General features: G+C 42.4%; 1 pseudogene; it reads left to right on the forward strand.

The window, feature by feature from the left end:
* The first annotated feature begins 4,075 nt into the window (after positions 1-4,075).
* On the forward strand, positions 4,076-6,741 carry LOC136473444 (uncharacterized; annotated as a pseudogene).
* The last annotated feature ends 696 nt before the right edge of the window (positions 6,742-7,437 follow it).

Raw genomic sequence — 7,437 nt, forward strand, 5'->3', positions numbered from 1 at the left:
GGGGTTACATGTTTCTAAGTTGAGATGTAGTTCACATATGCTTTATTTGAGTATAATACCTTTCGTATAAGCTGTAGTTCACATGTGCTTTATTCAAGTAATGGCTTCTGTATAAGCTGTAGTTTAGGCGCCTAATTTGCACGCTCCTGCTCTGTTTTGTTGACATTCGGTACATGGTTAACTCAATAAATGCCTTTGTGATCTACATGTTGACATCTAGAATATCTCCCTGAAGCAGGGGAGCGTGTTCAGGGATATGGTGATACAGGTACAGATTTAGAAGAGCGAGTACCCCTTGCAATTGAGGTGCTTGTTCTATCTTGTCATGTTGGGATGGGAGGGGGTTGGTTTAGGTAGCAGTGCAATTCAATTCTTTGTTGTGTGGATAGCAATGCAATTTTTACATGCTTGCCGCTTAAGTTTATTTCTCTAATTTCAAGCTGTGGGTTGAACAAGCCGTAGAGAAGTTCCTGCTAGCAGGGCAAAAGGCAATACCGATATGGGTCCTAGGGGATGGTAATCCAAGAGAGTGAAGCCAACTAGTCCAGCAAAGTTGCAGCATCTTGTAGTTTCAACTAGGTCCAAAAGTCAGTACGCACAAGGCGAACAAAGCCCTATGAGGGATTGGTCACGTGAAGATGATCTTAGCCAAGCCAAAGAGGAGACTCCACCTCCCCACCAGCAGAATGACCAAACTTGCGAAGGTTGGTACTACCTTAGACATGTCTATAAATCAAGTCACACTTATTTGATATCCATGTTACTTTTCTAACAATCTGAATATATAAAAACTATGTAGCACCATTGTAGAGAAGAGCGAGGAAGTCGAGGTAAGCAACTAAGGGGGTTGGGCTTCACAAAACCACCCAATCAATGGGAACAAGGATGCCCATCTCGGTTGTCAAGGGAAATAGAAGGCCACATGATCTATTGCAAGCTACCAAGTTTGCCTCAAAGGCAGGTGTAGTAGTTAGGTCTCAAGTACCAATTTTCCCACACTAGAAACATTACAAGCAACGAACCGAACTTCTCAATGGATCTGTGGCCAAGCTTTCAGTAAGTATGTATATCCTCTATTGACATTCAACTCTGCCTTGAGCAACTTAGTAATGGATTTAATTTGCATTCACACTTCTGCAGTTGAGGCTAGTCATTGATGACAATGATGAAGCAACAAAAGAAGCATGCACGAGTGTATTACAGTCTGTTGTATGGCAAACACGGTACAGGTTCAAGCAATCTTACTTCAACGATGTCCCCGCTGATGAAATCAGAAAGACCTCTCATGTGTGTTGCATGAATGACACACAGTAGTGTGCACTTGTCCACATGTGGTTAAGTTCCAAGAACAAGGTGTGTGTGTGTGAACTCATTTATTTCTTGTCTAGCCTTTATGTGGTCTGCTTGTGCTGCAGTCTAACACAATTGTGGCTATAGTCAGTCTCGGAGCAGAAAAAGCGAAACCGTGCAAAAGTCAAGTGCCACCAGGTTATAGGATCTCGCTCCTATATTGCCCACCTGCAAGCATATGTAAGTGATAGTTGTGTTACTCTTTTTATATCAAATACGCAATGCCTTTTGTGTCAACAGAAAGGCATGTGCAATTTTAACAGGACAAAAACAGGAAGAACGCATGACATGATCAAAAAGTGCTCATTGAAGAACATGATCAACCTCATGAAGATGTTGATGTAGTGGAAATCTTCAACAACTTCTTTGACGATCAGTTCTATGACGATCAGTTCTATGACAATTTCCAACAGAAGCACCCGCCAGCGTGGCTGCCCTCTGCCACGCATGCCAAAGCAGTTCTATGACGATCAGTTTTTGTCATAGATCGATCCAATTCTATGACGATTTTCTAGAATCGCCATAGAATTGCAAGAATGACGCAACTTTTATGACAAACCGTTTTTCGTCATAAATTCGTCATAAAACTGAAATTATGACGAATTTGGCTCCTTCAGTGACGAAAGTTGATCGACATAGAAGTGAATATTCCTAGTAGTGATAATTGTGAGTGGCCACACCCGCAGGTAGGATTGCCATCCATACCGAAGATCAAAGTTTGTAATCATTTTTTAACTTTAAACAAAAAGGCAAGGGTTTTCTTAAAAGCTAGTGAAGCAACTATAAGCCAGTTTGGTACAATATATAGGCTGTTTATATGGTCAAAATAAGTTGGAAATAAACTCCAAGGAACATGTTTTTCTATAATTTTTTATATTGTGCTTCCCACCACCTCTATTTTTGTATTATAACATTTTAAAATACAGAAGCAAGATTGGACCAACAAACCGTGTTTTTTTTGTCTATTTATTTATACCAGAGAAGATGTACCATATGGTGATGTGAGGTGCACAAAAAATTAGGGATGACAGCATACCCACTAAACATGTAAAATTTCATACTGCACCCGTACCAGGAGTAACATATGCGCCTGTACCGGGTACTTGCATCCACGAGTTACATTACATTGTCACTAGAATAGATGCATGGTCGATAAAAACTAGAACATATGCAAATTTTTTTTAATTTATCTAAGCATTATGGTGAAGCGACCTACATAACTCGTACCACTGGTAGAATCGTACCCGCATCCAATGATGAAATTTTGTACCTAAACCCATACTCGTCGGGTACAATAATTGTGAGTGCCCACACCCGCAGGTAGGATTGCCATCCATATCGAAAATCAAAGTTTGTATTCATTTTTAGCTTTACACAAAAAGGCAGGGGTTTTCTTAAAAGCAGGTGAGGCAACTATAAGCCAGTTTGGTACAATTTAGGACCTGTTTGGTAGGGCTCCTCTCCGGCTTCGGCTCCGGCTCCTTCAGAGGAGCCCTGCCAAACGTTTTTTTGGAGGAGCCGTTTTTCAGTAAAAAACAGAGGAGCCGGAGCCGTTTTGGAGGAGCCACAATTTGTGGCTCCTCCAAAACGGCTCCGGCTCCTTCGGAGGAGCCGCTCAGGAGGAGCCGTGCCAAACAGGCTCTTATAGGCTCTTTATACGGTCATAATAAGTTGAAACTAAACTCCAAGCAGCACGTTTTTCTATAATTTTTTTATTGTGCTTCCCACCACCTTTATTTTTCAGCCTTCGCTTATTGGTTTCAACCAGCCCAAATCAACCAGTCAATAGTGTTTTTCTCTCACAACAAATCAGCACCAGCCAGTCCAAATCAGCCCAGAAACTAACCAACGAACAGACCGTTTGTATTAAAAATTTAAAATACAGAAGCAAGATTGGACCAACAAACCGTGTTTTTTTTTCTCTATTTATACCAGAGAAGATGTACCACCACCTCTATTTTTCAGCATGTTCGCTTATTGGTTTCAACCAGCCCAAATCAGCCAGTCAATAGTATTTTTCTCTCACAACAAACCATCACCAGTCAGTCCAAATCAGCCCAGAAACTAACCAGCGAACAGACCGTTTGTATTAAAAATTTAAAATACAGAAGCAAGATTGGACCAACAAACCGTGTTTTTTTTTCTCTATTTATACCAGAGAAGATGTACCATTGCCTATGGAAGATTGGAAGTTGAGAGATCAGCTGTACTTGAGTAGTAAAATATTGTGGCAACAGATTTTAAGAACAACCAGCCCAAATCAGCCAACCAATAGTATTTTTCTCTCACAACAAACTAGCACCAGCCAGTCCAAATCAATCCAGAAACTAATCAGCGAACAGACCGTTTGTATTAAAAATTTAAAATACAGAAGCAAGATTGGACCAACAAACCGTGTTTTTTTTTCTCTATTTATACCAGAGAAGATGTACCATTGCCTATGGAAGATTGGAAGTTGAGAGATCAGCTGTACTTGAGTAGTAAAATATTGTGGCAACAGATTTTAAGATTTCGGTGAATCTAGATTAAACTGCTGCCGGGGTCGTACAGATTTATGAACTCAGTCTGATGGAGTCGTAGCTGTCCGGAATACGCGGGATTCCACTGATTCGTACAAAGTTATCAGGGTCGCATGACCTCGACACCAGCACTGTGGCTTCGCCGCTCAGTGCTACTAAGTACGGATATGAGCCGTGGATTCGGGATTCGACGGTGGTGGTGATTAGCAGCTGGAGCTGGCTGCCCGCCCGTAGGCTCTTCTGCTCATCCCCAATCGAAACGGTTCGCTGCTTGCTCATCTCAATCCGATGGCCCGCGCCGTCGCTCGCCTCCTCCCCATCTTCCTCCCATGGCGGCGCCCTCCCTCGCCCCGCCGACACCCTCGTCCTCCCTGGGGACGAGTGCTCGCCCTCGCGCCTCCCAGACCAGCTGCGGCCGGACTACGGAGGCGGAGGCGGGGGCGGCGCTCCCGGGACCATCGCGGCCATCGTCACCTCACTTGGCGGCGGCCCGGCAGCGGTGGGGATCGTGCGGCTCTCCGGCCCCGACGCCGTCGCCGTCGCCGACCGCGTTTTCCGCCCGGCCGGGGCCCGGAGGGCGTCGGCGCCATGGCAGCCGCGCAGCCGCGCAGCCACTTCGTGGAGTACGGACTCGCGCTCGACGCGGACGGCAGCGTTATTGACGAGGTACGCGGCGCGGCTGTGCTTCACCTTCACTGCTTCTCTATATGTAGCTGCGACCTGACCTTGCGGTTTCTGAAGGTTTTGGTGGTGCCAATGCTCGCCCTGAGGTCGTACACGCAGGAGGATGTGGTGGAGCTCCAGTGCCATGGCAACGACCTCTGCTTGCGCCGCGTGCTCAGAGCTTGCTTGGAAGCTGGAGCCAGGCTTGCTGATCCTGGTAAATTGCTTGTTGTTCACCCGGTAGAGTTCCCATTGTTGTCGTGCCTCGCCATTCAGTCAGTCAAAGAGAGAAAGAGTACCATCAGTTGGATTCTTAGCTGCTGTTATTTACCTTAACGAATCCTCACCAGTTTTGCATTTTCTTCATAGGTGAGTTCACCCTTCGTGCATTCCTGAATGGGCGGTTGGACTTTGGCCCAAGCGGAGAATGTGTCTAGGCTTATTTCAGCAAAGTCAGCAGCTGCGGCGGACTTGGCTTTGGCTGGCATCCAGGTATTTTACAGGCTTAGATTGTGGGCACAATTGCTTTCTCTTATTATGAAGCCATTCAGAAAAATGGGCACGGTATAAATAGGCATTCGAGATATGTTGTGGTTAGAGTTAGAGATACCAGAAGCTTATGCCATTCCAAATTGCTTGCATCTGAGATGGACTTATATTATATTAAACACCTTTCATACAGAAAGAAGTTCATTTGTTTCAGCTTCTTTGAGAAACCTGTAGACACTGTAGGTTCCATGAAGGAGCTAAGTGCTTCAAAACAGGTCTGAATTTGACATGTTTCAATGTAGGGAGGCTTTTCTACCCTAGTAAAGTCATTGAGATCGAGGTGCATTGAGCTGCTAACAGAAATCGAGGCTCGTCTAGATTTTGAAGATGAGATGCCTCCTTTGGATCCAGTGATGCTTGTCAGTAAAATTAATTGTATGAGGCAGGAGGTTCAGGATGCTTTGGACACTTCCAATTATGATAAACTGTTACAATCTGGTCTACAGGTATTCTATTCAAGCTATGCATTAGTAATATTCAAAGATATGTTTTTTAAAAAAATGACATAATGAAGATTCAAGAAATGCATTTAAAATTTTTGCAGATAGCAATAATTGGCCGTCCAAATGTTGGGAAGTCCAGCCTGCTTAATGCTTGGAGTAAGGTATATAGTTAGATAGCCATCTTTCATGTTGGACCATTTTTCCTGTTTTGGCTTTTTGTTATGATCACTGATCCTTTTTATGCTTTGTTATACCTTCATCTGAGCAGCAACGTGAGCTGTTACTTATATAATCTGTTTCTATTGTGAATTTACAAAAACTATACCAAATCAGCTATGGATGCTTTAAGGCTGTGCAATCTGTGTGGAGAATTAGGCTAGTGTTCAACATATTATGTACTGATGAGTACTGACCAATCAATTATATCTAATTCTCCCATAGTGATTATTTTAGAAAATCTGTAGCTCTATAATTCCACATACCATATGCTTAAACAATGTTGCGTGTAGATGGAATTTTTTTTGTGTTGATATTGGAATTTATATGTTTAGCTTGCAGAGTGAAAGGGTTATTGTTACTGAAATAGCCAGAACTACACGGGATGTAGTAGAAGCAAATGTCTCAATTCACGGTGTCTCCATTTAGCGAGGAGGAGGTCAAAATGACAGTCTTCTATATGGAACGTAACAAGGCACCTAGCCCGGATGGATTTCCTACAAAATTTTACCAATTCTTTTGGGATATTGTCAAGCAAGATTTGATGAGCCTCTTTTTATGAATTCCATGCGGGGAGACTGCCCATTCATAGTTTATACTTTGGGGTAATTACACTATTACCCAAGATCACTGACGTGATTCGGATACAACAATACATGCCTATTTATCTCTTAAATGTGTCTTTTAAGATTTTTATAAAGGTGTTAAACAATAGAATTTTGAAAGTGGCAGATAAACTGATAGGTCTGTCTCAGACGGCCTTCATTCCAGGGCACTATATAATGGAAGGAGTTATTATACTACATGAAACAATACATGAGTTGCATAGGAAAAAAAAAGATGGAGTGATCTTAAAACTAGACTTTGAAAAAAGCGTATGATAAACTAAAGTGACCTTTTATACAACAAGTCTTTAGAATGAAATGATTCTCACCAGTTTGGTGTGAATGGATTTCAAAAGTCATGACTAGAGGGAGTATTGCAGTAAATGTCAATGATAATTTAGGCCATTACTTCCAAACAAGAAAAGGAGTGCGCCAAGGGGAGCCGCTATCTCCAATCTTGTTTAATATAGTGGTTGACATGCTGGCAATTCTTATTTCACGAGCAAAAGAGGCCAAACAAATCCAAGAAGTGGTTCCGCATTTGGTAGATGAAGGACTCTCGGTCCTTCAGTACGTGGATGACACTATTATCTTTATGGACAATGATCTAGAGAGGGCCAAAAACATGAAGCTCCTGCTTTGTGCTTTTGAACAACTATCAGGACTCAAGATTAATTTCCATAAGAGTGAATTGTTTTATTATGGAGCAGCTAAAAATAATCAAAATGAATATGCACAAATTTTTGGGAGTAATGTAGGATCATTCTCGTTTAGATACCTAGGAATTCCTATGCACCTAGGAATTCCTATGCACCATAGAAAGCTCATGAATAAGGACTGAAAACATGTTGAAGAAAGATTTCAAAAGAGACTGAGCGGTTGGAGAAGTAAGATGCTGTCGGTAGGAGGGAGGCTTGTTCTCATTAACTTGGTTCTAAGTAGTCTTCCCATGTTCATGATGTCTTTTTTTTAAAATACCTAGAGGGGTTTTGAAGAAGTTGGATTATTTTATATCTCGGTTTTTTGGCAGAGTGATGAACACAAGAAAAAATATAGATGGACAAAGTGGGAGGTAGTATGTACACCTAAAGA

This window comes from Miscanthus floridulus, chromosome 8, assembly GCF_019320115.1.
Source record: "Miscanthus floridulus cultivar M001 chromosome 8, ASM1932011v1, whole genome shotgun sequence".
Lineage (NCBI taxonomy): Eukaryota > Viridiplantae > Streptophyta > Magnoliopsida > Poales > Poaceae > Miscanthus > Miscanthus floridulus.